This window comes from Rousettus aegyptiacus, unplaced genomic scaffold (assembly GCF_014176215.1).
Source record: "Rousettus aegyptiacus isolate mRouAeg1 unplaced genomic scaffold, mRouAeg1.p scaffold_m13_p_4, whole genome shotgun sequence".
Classification (NCBI taxonomy): Eukaryota; Metazoa; Chordata; class Mammalia; order Chiroptera; family Pteropodidae; genus Rousettus; species Rousettus aegyptiacus.
In genome coordinates this window covers 48,750,818-48,765,695 of record NW_023416307.1, presented here as the reverse complement: position 1 = coordinate 48,765,695, position 14,878 = coordinate 48,750,818, and the positions used below count along the sequence as shown (strand labels likewise).

Below are 14,878 nucleotides of genomic sequence, written 5' to 3'. Positions count from 1 at the left end.
ACAGAGTAAACTACCTGCACAATCAGGATCAGAGGACATAATATAGGTTGGCCACCAAGTCTGCACAGAGGCAACTGTATAATAAATGGCTATTGATATTACATTATAATGCATGATAAAATAACATCTATGCTTCCAGACTTTGTGGCCACTCTGTAACCAAGGTTATTATTTATATCAAGCAGTCACTAAATGTCAGGAGGCACTGTTCTAAATGTTTCACCTGAGTTAGCAAATTTAATTCTCACAACAACCCCATGAAGTAAGTATTGTCATAATTTCCATGGGACTAGGTGAGGAAACTGAGTCATAAAGGGATTCAGTATCTGGCCCAAGGTCACACTGTTGGGGAGTGGTGGAGCTGAGCTTTGAAGCCAGGAAGCCTCACTCTAGAGCCCACCACACTGCAGCTGCCTCCCCAGGAGGCCTAAGTCCTCTGTGCTTTGCTGAACAGTCATCAATAAATGGAGATTTAGGGTTCTCTATCTTGTTTTTTTTTTTAGACCACAGGTGGTATGACATAATAATCACTGTAACTCATATCCATACTCTTCTTTCAGTTCAGTTCTCATTACAACCCCCTGCAGTAAATCAGGCAGAAGCTACAGTTACACTGTATGGTTAAGGAAGCTGAACCTTTGACAGGATCGCTAACCTACCAAATGGAAGAACCGAGTCTCCTGATTTCAAGAGTCTCATGGTTTTAATTCATTTCCTGTGTTGAGTTTTGTGGTAGCCAACATCCAAGATGGCCCCCAATGACCCCTGCCTCTTGTGTTATCCTCACCGAATAAAAGTCACTTGCAGAACCACCAGGATACTGTGGAAATGACTACGATGATTTCTGAAACCAAGTCATAAAAGATGTTGAAGCTTCTGGCTCACTCACTCAGAAGGAAGCCAACTGTCTTGTTATAAGGACGATCCCACAGACCCACAGAGAGGCCTTCCTGATGAGGGAGCCGCCCACGGAAGGCAATTCTCCAGCCCTAGTCTGATGACTGCAGCTTCAGCTGACATCTCGGCTGCAATTTCATGAGATATCCTGTGATGGTCAATCTCATATGTCAGTTTGACTGGCCATGCGGTACCCAGATTAAACATTATTTCTGGGTGTGTCTGCAAGGGTGTTTCTAGGCAAAACTAGCATTTGGATCCATGGACTCATAAAGTAGATTATCCTCCTTAATTAGACATCATCCAATTTGTTGAGGGCCTTAATGGAACAAAAGGTAGAGGAAGGGGGAATTCACCCCTTTTTTTCCTGCCTCACTGCTTGATCTGGAACATCTCATCTCATAATCTCTCCTGCCCTCAGACTGAGAATTACACCATTGGGCCCTTGGTTCTCAGGCCATCGGACTCAGATTGAATGACACCACCAGCTTTCCTGGGTTTCCAGCTTACAGACAGCAAGTCATGGGGCTTTTCAGCCTCCATAATTATGTGAACCAATCCTTCATAATAAATCATCTATATACATGTTAGTAGTTCTGTGTCTCTGGAAATCCCTGAATATTACGAGCCAAATCCACCTGGCCACGTCACTCCTGAATGCCTGACTTATAATTACTGTGAGATAACAAATGTCTATTGTTGTTTTAAGCCAGTTTTTAAACTGTTTTTAAAAGATAGGGGGTGGGGGGAATACATCCTGTAGCTATAGATAACTAATACAAGTACTAGCTCCAAAGTTCTGATTCTGATGAAGGTCACTAACTAGCTGTGATCCTAAGAAAGTCTTTGAAACAATTTCAGGGACTCAATTTCTTTCCCTGCTAATAAATACTCTAGGAAAATTTCTGAGTCATTCTTAAGGTAACTCATTAAACATTACAACTGGATTCATGGAATGCTCTGTGTAAAAAATGAACTCTTGTAACAAATAAATCAGTTCATGACAAATCTACATCATGTACCTGTAAGTATTTAAGGAACATTTCGTTTATGCATCTTATCTATTAATTCATAAAGACTTAATTTAAAACTCTACCAGCAATAGCCCACAAATGGTTACTGAACATTTCTTAAGTTCTCTGCTCTGTGCCGAGATACCCAGAATAAGGCGGGCCTTTGATCACACTGTGTGGTTCACCAAAAATGCCTTCCCTTACCACAAATCCTCCTTTGCCCAAGGCCCATCTCAAATGTTTCTGAAACCTCCCAAATTCACTTCATCTCACCCTGCCCTCATAGTTCATCAATGGTTTGTTGATAAATGTTTAACAACCAGCTCTCTGGGGAGAAAATGTTCTGATTTGTATTCTTTCTTATTTTCCATAGTGTTAATGCTTCCCCCATAGCTGATTTAAAGCTCTCAGCATGATGTTCCTAAGTGTAGAGATAGGAAAAGATATACACAGTCAGTCTCTTGAACCAGTGCCACCCAGCATTTTGGACACCTCACTCTCTCTTACTGTCTTCTTGATTATTTTGAAATGTCCCTGGGACCCTGTCTCCCTCAGCATCCTTCCCCCACCCCCCAGCATCTTTCCCTGAGCCCAGGCCTTCATCATCTCCTGCCTGAACCACTGTGAGAGCCTCTACCTTGTTCTCTCTACCTAGACCCTCCTCACTCCTATTCCTCCTCCTCACCACCTTGGAGTGTCCACTTCTACACCATCATCTTATGACACCTCACTGCCCTTCTTTAAAATCCTTCAAAGCCATGGTTTTCAAAGGAAAGATCAAAGTTGTTGGATATACAAGCTGAGGAGGGAAAGTGGGAAGGGGGCAGGGTTGAAGAACAGGAAGCCTTCCAGAATTCTCTGTAGTGGCTGAGGCTCTCAGGACTCTACCCCCATCTGTTTTCTCTATCCCTCTCCTTGGGCTAAATGCCCACTCTTAGGTTCTGTGTCTTTTATGTTACTTTAAAATGAGTAATTAAGGGCTCAAAACAACCACTTGACCACATGTTAAAGGCTCTTGTCCAGGCCCTGACCCCAAGAGTGGAGGGCAGCCACTCTCCTTTCCCAAAAGGCATTCAAGCTTAAGTTATGGACAATGTCTTGGATATCCGGTAGTTTCCTTAAAATAATTGCAAGAAAACCCCTAGGCACGTTAGCTCTGCTCCAATTACTGCAAGACCTCAGCAAGTCTCTTCACTCCAGCTGGGCTTTCCATCTGAAAAAGGAAGTTAGTGACTAGATGATCACTAATATCTCTGACACTAGGATTCTAAGCCAATCCCCCCCTCTGTGATTTAATTCCTTCATCTATAAAATGAGGATGATAATATCTACCCATTTCGAAGGGCTGTTGAAGATCAAATGAGATAATGAATATTAAAAAAACATTGTAAGCTATATTATAAAATATTAGTTATTATTTGTAAAATTTAATTAGTACACTAAAAATCCTTTAAAACATTCCTCTGTGATTTACATAGATTTTAACATGATTGTAATCATCAGGAAGAATGTTAATTTAGAAGAAAAGCAAGAGTACCTTAGAGGCAAGTCCTCTTAAGTGGAGACTCATCACACGCTAGGCAAACTAAGAGATCAGACATCGACTAGGGGGCAAAAGGACAGGCACTGCAGGCCTGGCTATATAGGTAGTTTTCGTTATTGTTTTTTTATTCCTCAAGACCTTCACAAATGATCGGCCATTAGAATTCAAGAATACCTGTTTTTTGAATGTTCACTCAGCCTTTCAACAGATGTGCTAAAGAGAATTAAAGTAACTCATGCTTGTTTGCCTTTCCCAGGTGGAACATAACGAGTTCATTGTAGTATTTCAGATGTCTTCTTTCCATTGTTATTATTTTTTGTTGTTTTTATTATTATTATTCAGCCTTCAAAAAACAAAGTGAAGATTCAGAAGTAAGTTAGTTCTCACTTCGATCTTCAAGATCATGGCCACACTCTGCGAGCAACCTTCATTCCCATGTCTCCAATCACAATACAGGTCTAATTAGGAAATCTTTACAGTATCCTTGAGGCTTAGTAACTGAAGTATCCTAGAGTAACTTAGTAACTTAGTATCCTAGAGTAACTGAAGCTAGGGGACAGCCTGAGGAGTCCATGTCACTTCATAGCTTTTGCCTGAAAATCATTGTTGACCACTATCCCAAGCTGCTAGCTGAGGAATTCTGCTTTGTAGATTAGCAGAGAAGCCCTTGTTAGTCAATAGTCACTGACCCAAACCTCCCTACAGTACTCCTTCTTGTGTCACCCTGGCCACCCAGGCCCTTCCTTTGGGACCCCCACCACCACACACGTGCCATTGGGAGTGCAGTTTCTGTTTCAATCATCACCATTGATGCTTAAAATAAAAAGTCAAGTCCTAAGCAACTCACTTTTTCATCAATGTACAGTTACTTGATCTACAAAGGTGGACAGACACAGATGGCCAGATGACCTATCCATACGTGACCATCTATCTTGCAACAATGTAAAAACCCCTGCAGATGGAAGATACTGAGTAAGAAAGAATGACTTTCTTCTCCCTACCACTCCAAAAGCAAGAGTTAGCCAAGGCCCCCAGACCATTGACTGGAAAATCGGAAATATCCACTTGGTATGTGAAAGGCAGCCCATTAGAAAATAGGCATGAGAGCACACTCCAATGATGTTTTTGTGAAGCGAATAAATAATAACATTTTATTATTATTATTATTGTAAAATCTTCGATATTTGTAAATTATTTTACATATACAAAAGTACTTTTCTCAGTGACTGATATTCTGCTAGTACAGCCATGCTGCTTGATAAAACATTGAATTACTTCCTTATCTATTGGTCAATAGTCACTGACCCAAACTTCCTTGCCATCATCCTTCTGGTGTCACTCTGATCACCCAGGCCCTTCCCCTGGAAACTGCCCCACCACACACACACACACACACACACACACACACACACACACACACACCTGTCCAAGACCTAGCAATCAAAAAGTTAACACCCGGCCAAATAGGGGCCCCAGCACCTACGTTAGGCCAGTGCTATGGTCAATGTCCATTAAGATGGTGGGCGAACATGCCATGCTGGTTGTTAAATATCTTAATGCCTCCCCTGCCTATCCGCACTGAGGTATTTAGGATGGAATGGCCTGCAGGGTCCCTGCACTCTGCACCCTACACTCTGCTCTCTGGCTCCGTTGCAGCCCCAGTGTGGGAACACAAGTTAGACAGCTTCAGGAAGTCATGGGGCAAATGCTCAGTGCCTGGTCAGGCCTTTCTTTAACTGTGAGGGAGGAGTGGGTTTATGTCCTCAGTGGCTAGCACATAAAGGTAGCTTCCTTCCCCTTAGCCATTCCCCAAAACCCCAGGTTGGGTGCCTCTTAAAAACCAGAAATAATAACACATAACATCTATATGGGCAAGTCCCCAACCTGCTGTCTGCATAAGTTTCCTTCTGTTCAATCCAATGGAGAGAGATAATAACCTATCTTAGGCTTAATTAACATCTAGGCCCTGCTGCTGGGAGATTCCCAAACCCAAGTCTCTCTGTAATTGCAATCCTTTATTTATTTGGGCACTTTGATGACAGCCACATAATGGGACCTATGGCCCCAACCCCACCCACAGCCTCATACTTGCCGGCTGCCAACCTCTTATCCCCACCCCCACCTGCCCCTCCCTATTGCTCTCTTGCTTGTCTACACATCTGTCCCCCAGGATCCAATGGCCATACTCCTTCTGCCCATGTCATTCTGGGATTCGACAGCACTTAGAATCTAAAGATTTGAACCACAGTGCCATATCTGCCTATTACTTACTCCACCACCATTAGAGAGCTGCACTTGAAGTGCCCAGCACTTTCCATTGCATACAGCAGGTGCTAAACACTTGGTGGTGGCCTTTCTTTCTATTCCATTCTGCTCTTTAGTCCTCAGGTCTCCATCTGAAAGTGGAGCTATTGCTGCTGCCCTACCTGCCTCCCTGAGTGCTTATGAGCATCAGGAGAGAAAATGGCTGAGAAGCATCCTTTATAAGGTGTAAGGTACCACTAATATAGAAGAGCGGCCTCCTCAGAAGGAAAGAGGAATGGCTTGCTGGAGAGAGTCACTGGCCAGAAACAACCTTCCAGGAGATTAGTCCCTTGATGGGGCTACCCTAGTCCAGGTCTGGTCTTCAGAAGTGTAAGTCTTAAGGAAATACTGGGTCTCCATTCTCAAGAAGTTTTGGAGGAAGCAGAATTCCCAGGATGCAACTAGAGAAGGACAGAGCAGTCTCAGCCACCATGTGGCCAGACTCTGTGTCAGGCACACTTCTCAACCCTCCTGAGACCCAGCCCCAGCCTGTCCTCCAGGTTTCTCCAGGGAGACAGCAGTGAAAATTCCTCATATTTCTATCACACTCTTCCATATAAGTGTCTTATCTTCATGATTTCTTTTGAGTTGCACAATGCCATAAAGAAGCATAATTCTTCCTATTTACAAATGAAAGCACCAGACCTTTTTGTGCAATGTCACATGGGAACCCTGAAGAACAGAGGGCAAACTGAAGAACAGGAATGGGGTGCAAACTCAGAAACAGCATGCAACCCAGGCCTCTGAGCTGGAAGCTGTGCTTAGCCCCAGTGGTGGCTACCTCTATAAGACAATTTGTCGCCTTTGTGCTCTTTTTCTTTTTATCTTTTTTCCTTTGCTTCCTTCCTTCCTTCCTTCCTTCCTTCCTTCCTTCCTTCCTTCCTTCCTTCCTTCTTCCTTCTTTTTTATTTCTTGGCAATGACACATTTATTTCAACTCTACAGGTTTATCTCTAAACTTATCAAAGACTAATAATTAATGAAGTAATACTGTAATTAACACCCATACCAGTAAATTTCCCAGATAATCTTGTTAGGTACCATATGCCTTAAAAAAAAATTATTTGAATTAAAATATTTCTAAAATGCGTTACACAGTCGTTTTTTATTTTTCAGTTATATTAGCTTATTATAAATGTAACATGCTAATATAATTGAAAATCCAACCAGTACCGTATAGTGTAAAGCAAAAGTTCCCCTATATGCCCATGCTCTGGGCCAGTGTGCTGATTTAGCTCGTCAGGAGAACCCTTTCTGAGAGGAGACAGAGGGATCGCTATCAGACACCTGGGTGAAGGGTGGAATTCCTTAGAGCCTTCTCAGAGCACATAGTGACCACTCAAACATCTGTCCAGATCTCCTTCTTACTTGGAAAACATAGCTATCGCTCTCCTCAAGTGTCTAAGCTCTGGCGGGAGTAGCTAAGGCCTCTGTGGGAGAGGTACCTCCCCTCAGGTAGCTGGTCTAACCAAGAATGAGGAGCAAAAGGACTCTCCTGGCAGGGCTGCTACTTGCCCAGTGTATCGGAAAAGAACCAGCCAACTAGCGCTCTGCAGCCTCATAGGGCAGTGTGGCAGGTTGCTGGGACAATCTTAGAAGAACATTTCAAGAAGCAGAGCTGTCCATCTACAGGCTGAGCTGTCTCAAGAGAAAGAGAGAGCTGATCCCAAAGGCCGCAGGAATTCACAGATCCCCAGAAAGGAAACGGGCTACCTCACACATTCCTTCTAGCCTTTAGATAATGTTTACAGCATCTGTTTCTGAAAAGATACTTGAGCTCTGGGTCCTGTGCTATTTAAAGCAGCCCTAAGGACCAAGTACAACCTATATAATGAATGTCTTCACAAGCTCTTATAAATAACAATTTCCCCTGATCCTCCTAAATACTTAGCTCACCTAAACCTGAGCCCATAGTCATGAGATGAAGAGTCTCTGTTGTAGGGACTACATACTTCTTCCCCAAGCCCATTTTCCTCTCCTTCTACACACACCAATAAACTACATTTCCCATATACCCTCACAGTTACATGTAGCCATGAACTGAGTTCTGGCCAATGGAATGTGGTCAAAATTGTATGTGTCACTTCCAGGCCTGCCCATTAAAACCTCCAAATGATCATGCACACTCTCTGTCCACTAGAGGATATTCTCTGGCCAGAAGCCAATGACCCAGAAATAATTCCGAGGCACTAAGATTGAGGTCAGCAAACATTTTCTGTAAAGGGCCAAACAGTAAATATTTTAGGTTTGTAGGCTACAGCAGTCTTTTTTGCAACTACTCAAATCTGCTATTACAGTGCAAAACAGCCACAGACGATATGTAAATAAATGAGCATGACTGTGTTCCCAAAAAACTTCATATACAAAAACAGCCAGCAGACCCAATTGGTTTATGACTCCTGCTCCAGAAGATGGTGGGGCCACACATACAAGGAGCCTGGGCCCCTGAATGACTGCTTAACAACCGAGAATATTCATACTAAATATTGCATAAGTGAAAAATAAACTCTTATTATGTTTAGCCAATAAGAGTATGGGATTTATTATGGCATTCTTTACTCTATATAATGATAACCCATTGTATTCTATTTTTTTCTGGTTGCCAAGTTCCTGGATCAGGAAATGGACTCATGAGAAAAAAAATTCAAATATTCTTCTGAAACATCCTTTAGAAATACAAGGCTGGAGAGAGGCTGCAGGTAAGAGTTTTCAGAAACATCCCCTATACCCCTCCCCATCAAAAAAAAAAAAAAAAGCCCTGGAGGGCTATGCTCCTTCTAGAACCTAGATCAGACAAGGTTTTATGACTCAATCAGAGCCTTTGAGGAGACCACTTTGATGGCTGAAGGGGATGTTCACCTCTTTTGTGAAGCTTTCTAGGTCCTCCTTCCTACCCGTTGGGTGAGTTGGCTGCCTCTCCTCTGTGTTCACTCAATACTTTTCACATAAACTGACCATACCTCTTTTTATGATTTGGTCTTTTCCACTGGGTTATGAGCTCCATGAAAGCAAGGACTACTTCTTGTCCCCCTTTCTTGTTTCCCACCCCTATCTCACACTCTCTCACCTTACCCCCAGAATTAGCACAGTGCTCGGCACACAATAGATGCATTATAAATGTTTCCCCTGTGATGGAGAGAAGAGGAACAAATGAATGAAGACATGCATATGCGAAGGTCAAAATTATCTAGGTTATAGGTAGGAAACTATATTATTTATCATCCAAACTAAGACACTTTGAGAGTGAAAGGTGGCTCTATAATGCAGTCATGTGCCACATAACAATATTTTGATCAAGGATGGACAACATATACAACAGTGGTTCCAAAAGATTATAACAGAGCTGAAAAATTCCTATTGCCTAGTAACCTTAGGGACATCATAGCCATTATAATGTAACGCAATGCATTACAATTGCCTACAGCAGGGGTCTTCAATCTCAGGGTTTTGGACCAGTACCGATCCATGGCCTGTTAGGAACCGGGCCACACAGAGGGAGGTGAGTGGCCAGCAAAAGAGCAAAGTTTCATCTGTATCTGCAGCCGCTCCCCAGCACTAGCATCACCATCTCAACTCCACCTCACATCATCAGGCATTAGATTCTCAAAGGAGCACCAGTCCCTGGTGCCAAAATGGTTGGAGACTGCTGGCCTACAGTATTCAGTACAGTATCATGTTGTACAGCCTAGGAGCAAGGGTATACCACATAATGTAGGCGTCTAGTAGGCTATATCATCTAGGTATACTCTATGATGATCACATGATGACAAATCGCCTAACAGCACATTTCTCAGAATATATCTCCATCATTAAGTGATAAATAACTAATTTTTTGGGAAGACCAGGCATAAATGGGGACTGTCCTGAGCAAACATAAAGCTATGGTCATCCTAGTAGCAGACTTCTTTGAATCATGGTCTCCAGCAATATAAAGCATTTCTAATGGAAACTGGTGATTTCTATTAGTATAATAACATTTTAAGATTAAAAACAAACAAAAAAGAAAACTCAATGTATGATTGAAAGGAAAGGATAATGTAATTTGAAGTTTTTCTTGGCAGAAATCTAGGAGGAACAGCATAGCTCTCTCATTGTGCTATGAGTTTTCACTAATCATTTCACACTAATGCCAATCACAACAGCTTGAGTTTACAGTACAGCTCCTATTCACCCTTGAGTACAGTCCCAGGCAGGAATACACACAGGAACACACACACACACACACACACACACACACACACACACACCCCTCAGTCTCATCAGGACAAGAGGATCCTAAGTATTCTTGTATGTACTCTAAATAGAATGTTCCAAGGAAAATCTCAGAATCTTCATGTTTCTAGAAAACAGTCAAAAGGATTACTTTAGGAAGATTGTGTCCATTTCAGGAACATCAATTTGAGAGATAAATGAAATCATGATCACAAATATCTGTGGAAAGTTTTGGGAAGGTGTGTGTGTGTGTGTGTGTGTGTGTGTGTGTGTGTGCATGAGATAGAGAGAGAGAGAGAGAGAGAGAGAGAGAGAGAGAGAGAGAGAGAGAGAGAGAGAGAGAGAGAGAGAGAAAGTACAAAACACTAATCATACTAGAAATATTGATCTGGGCCGATACTCGAATGCTGACAGAATGAATCCCATTGTAGGGAACAGCCAGCGACATGTTCTCCTGCATAGCGGATGGAAAAGGCTGGGCTAGAGATGGAGCCACACAGCACATGTGGATATCTAGAGCTCCAGATGGAAAATCAGTCCATAATCTTTCCACATAAAACCTGCCGTTTAAATACCCACTTACTGTTTCCTATATTTAATAGAATACTTCCTTGGTTTTGCCTGTTTTCCCTCCTTGGGCCCTGTAATTAAGTTTCATGGAAAATGTCCCTGCCCATATGCAAATTCACCCTGTGGGAGGATATCCACGAGGCTCACTCATCTGATATGTGTTACTTCAGTGTGAATATTCCAGGAGCAACCACTCCTTTCCTTTAGTGCACTTTACAAAGCACTTAGTCATCCAATATTTAGATTTTGAGCCTCAAAACCACCCAAGAAGTAGTTTAGTTAGGTATTTTACAGAAAAACTGCCCCCAAAACAAAACTTGCCCAAAGTCAAGGAGCTAATGTATGGGAAAACCAGGGCTAGACCGGGTCTCAACTCCAGTTCTCTTTTAGCTGTAGCCTTGCCTACAAGAATACTGCTCCCTACTACACCATAACTCCCCAGCCCCACATTTGTCAGTTAACATTGGTCATTTGCTAAGACCTAGGTCAAAGGAATGACACTGAAACCTGTTTGACTTCATCAATGTGAACATCTCCAAAAGATTCTGACCAGCCATGGACTCTGCAAGCATCCTTTATCTGTAACAGCTGCTCCAGATATAAGAGGAAGGGCCCCACACACCTTGATATGTCTATACATCTCATTTGGACAAGCTGCATGGTTTGGTCCAGGCACAAACAGAAACAGCTAATTACGTGGTACTCTTTTAAAGAGATTAGCCCCTCTACTACAAGTCAAGTGGTGAGTGGTTTTCCCTGGAAATCAGGGATGCTGAGGGTAAGTTGGTATGTGAAGGCTAAGACAAGTTTATTTGCAGAGGGAGCCTTGGGTGGCAGGGCGAGAGACAGTAGCTGTGGGTAGGAACTGGTGTTGGTTTTGTAGATCTGTAGGTAGTACCTGGGAATCATTTGCAAGCCCTGAACTGGAACACAGAACTGGGGGTGTGCTGGTGCAGGACCCAGTGGCCCTACCCATCTGATCCCCTTGAACTCGTGTGACCTTGCAAACAACACTTTCTCCTTCTCTCTGTGAGAGTTTAGCTGCAAGAGTGGAACCTTTACGAATATGGTTTATAATGCTAGAATATCTGTAATGTTCAGAGAGGTATTCCCTGCACCAAAATATTTCTTCCTGCCTATGCTAGCCTCTTCCCATTGTGGTGCTTGACCCTTATTATTTGGCTTTTTAATCTTGACAGCTTTTAATATTCAAGAGCCCCCTAATAAAAGGTAAATTCCTTGAAAGGGCCATCTAGGTTAGAGTTTGGGACAACCACTGTAGGCTGAGGAACAATAGCTTGAGGAAGCAAAAGTGCAAATTTTACCACTTGTGGAAAGGAGGGGGAGCCCTGCTCCTCACACACATGCAATTGGCCGATGTCACCAAGGAAGTAGGGCTCCCTGCATTACTGTTGAGGGTTTGTGTGTCATCTTGGAAAGAGAGTGAGGAAAAATAGAAGTTTGATCTTGGCTCTGCTGGAAATGTCCTATGATACCTGAACAAGTACTTTCCTTTGTCAGGGCCTCAGTTTTCTCATCTGTAAAAAGAAGAAACTGGACTGGAGAAGCGCTGAGGTTCTGTCTAGCTCTCAGGCTCTCAGAGCAAGAGAGGGTAGAAAATCTTGGAATGAGCTGGAACCCCCTTGAGCCATTGTTGGCTAATCCTGGAACAGAGGGAAGGGAGAATCCCTGACAGGCAGCTAAGAGTGAGTTCTCCTAGAGAGAGACCTGAGATTGGGGTGGCTCCTGAAACAGGGAGGAGACTGCTGCAAGGGGAGATGGGGAAGCAGGCTTGTGTTATCAACTCTCTCCAGACTTGCTGCAGGTGGGTTCTGGTCTCTATTATTAGGAGAACAGAACATTCTGCTGCCAGGTGCCCTCATGATCTTTGAATCAGATGCTTGGGCTCTGCCAAGTTTCCTTGGATAATATCTGGGTTGTTTCCAAACTAACTTATCCCAAAGCAAAAGATATAGGAAAAATAGTGTAGGGCTTGGAGTCAGGAGGCCCGAGTTCTGGCCCCAGCTTGCTGAATGATTTTAGGCAAGTCATTTTATGGGCCTAAACCTGGCCCTTTGATTCAGTGTCTGCCCCATATTAAGACCCACCATACCCTACAAGTTTTGAGGTTGTAAAAGGTATACCTCAATAGGAAACTCCTGCTCTGGATTGGCCAAGGAAACATCACCTCCAAATTAGACTCTGGTGAAAGTCCAGGCCACAGTGAGTTCTAAAGATGTCCCCAGAGCCCCAGAGAGTTTCTAGTCCAGAGTCAGCAGTGTCTTCTATTCTGTCCCACTAAAGGATGGAGGAAGGCAGAAACACAGTCGACTTTAACCTTTGCTCCTTCTTCAATTCAGAACATCGATGCTGAAGGTGTTGCTATTATCTAATCCAAAATACCCATTTTACCTATGAAGATCCTGAGGCTAGAGAATGGAAGCGACTTGACTGGGTCAATGCAGAGGGAGTCCAGGTCACTTCAAGGCCTAAGTACAAGGCTCTTCTGGCAGATTTTCTGCCTTCATTTGGCTTAAATTGGAGAGATGTCGATAATAACTTTGGGGCTAAAGTGAGCAGGGATGGGACTCCAATGCCATTCAAAGACAATTCCAAATAAGCCATCCTTCTTCAAATCAGAACCACCCTTCCCTAAGAAGGTTACAGAAATTCCGAGGAAAATCTTGGGAATTGAATGTACCTCATGTTGAGTGGAGGAGTCAATTGAATCCCAATCTTCTGTGCTTTCTAAACATATATCCTTAAAACCTTGGCTCTTCCATCTGGATGATGACCTTGAGCTTTATCAGTTATTCTCCTAGACTGAAATGGAATTGCTTCATTACTCCTTCCTTAGCATATCCTGAGCACCTACTAAGTGCCAGACTCTGTACTAAGTTTGCTGAATCAGAGATGCCTAAAAACACATGTCTGTCATAGGAGAATTTAGCCAACCAGGAAGGATACAGATGATTAATCATCATGATGCAAGGGGAAGAGCTCCCCCACCCTAAAATTAGACCTGCTCTTCAAGGGCAAGGTCTTGCCAGACTAGATCTCAGGGGTGGAAGCAAGAGGAGGTCAAGTTCTTCTGGGGGCCGCCATCCACCCACCACTGGCATTCTCCCCAGGAAGACAGACACCTGACCTCTCTACCTCCAGCATCATGCAGCTAGTAGACTCATTCACACTTAGTAGTGGGAGTGGCGTGTTGATGAATGGTATCACAAATATTTATCACCGAGGATCTACTATGTATGAAATGTAGGGTACTAAAAAAAGGGGGTGGGGGGAGGAAAATTCAACTACCAGTTTCTGCCATCACAAAGCTAAAAATTTGGATACAAGCCATAAAAACTGGAGGAATGTGAATAGAGCATGAGTTGAAGAGTCTGGACCCCTAGGTCTTGACTCCACCTTGTGTAATCTTGGGAAGGACATCATTCCTCTATGCTTCAGTTTGTTTATCTCTAAGTGGGGGCAGGGCCAGAGCACGTCCTGGAGTGGTGCCCTGGAGTGGTGCAAGAGTGGTGCTGCCTGAGGACCCTGTGCTTGGTTCATTTTTCCCTTCAAGTTTGGGTTTTCTTTTCCTTTAGGTGATTTAAGGTCTGAGCTGGGTTTGTGGGAAGAGGGAGAAGTGAAGCCAGGATTAGGTAGGAAGCTAATTCATACAAGAAGTCAGAGATGGGTCTACGACCATGCCACCCTGAACAAGCCTGATCCCGTCTGATTTCGGAAGCTAAGCAGGGTCGGGCCTGGTTAGTAGTTGGATGGGAGACCGCCTAGGAAGACCAGGTGCCGTAGGTGTAAAAAATAAATAAATAAATAAATAAATAAATAAATAAATAAATAAATAAGGGATCGTAAGCTGACAAGGTCCTTGCAATCTGTGAGGTCAACCAAGGGTTGCCTCATCTAAAAAAAAAAAAAGTCAGAGGTGAATGATGTGTTATGGTAGGAAGTAGGATGGGAGAGAGATGAAGAAGGGGTTCAGGAGGCTGTCAGAAGGGCCACTCTCCATGGAAGTTGGGACCAAAGACATTTGCTGGTACCACTGAATGGCCTTAGAGAGGGGAAGGAATGAGTGCCAAGCTCCAAGGGCTACCTAGCCATTCAGACCGCCAAAATGGTGGTTAAGCAAGACTGTTCAAATTGGGTCACTTCAGAGCTGGTGGTAAGGGTTTGGTCCGAGGCACACTGTGGCCTCTGTACATAGATGAGCTAGTAGGAGTAGGAAAGGCCATAGCTAATAGTAAACCAGATCTAGATGTGGCCATGTTGCAGAAAATCCTAGTGCCCAGAGTACAGAACATCCTGGCTCTGATGGGCTCCTGCCGCCT

At 43.4% G+C, this 14,878-nt stretch overlaps 1 pseudogene; it reads left to right on the top strand.

The window, feature by feature from the left end:
* The first annotated feature begins 14,226 nt into the window (after positions 1 to 14,226).
* On the top strand, positions 14,227 to 14,345 carry LOC118602239 (annotated as a pseudogene).
* The last annotated feature ends 533 nt before the right edge of the window (positions 14,346 to 14,878 follow it).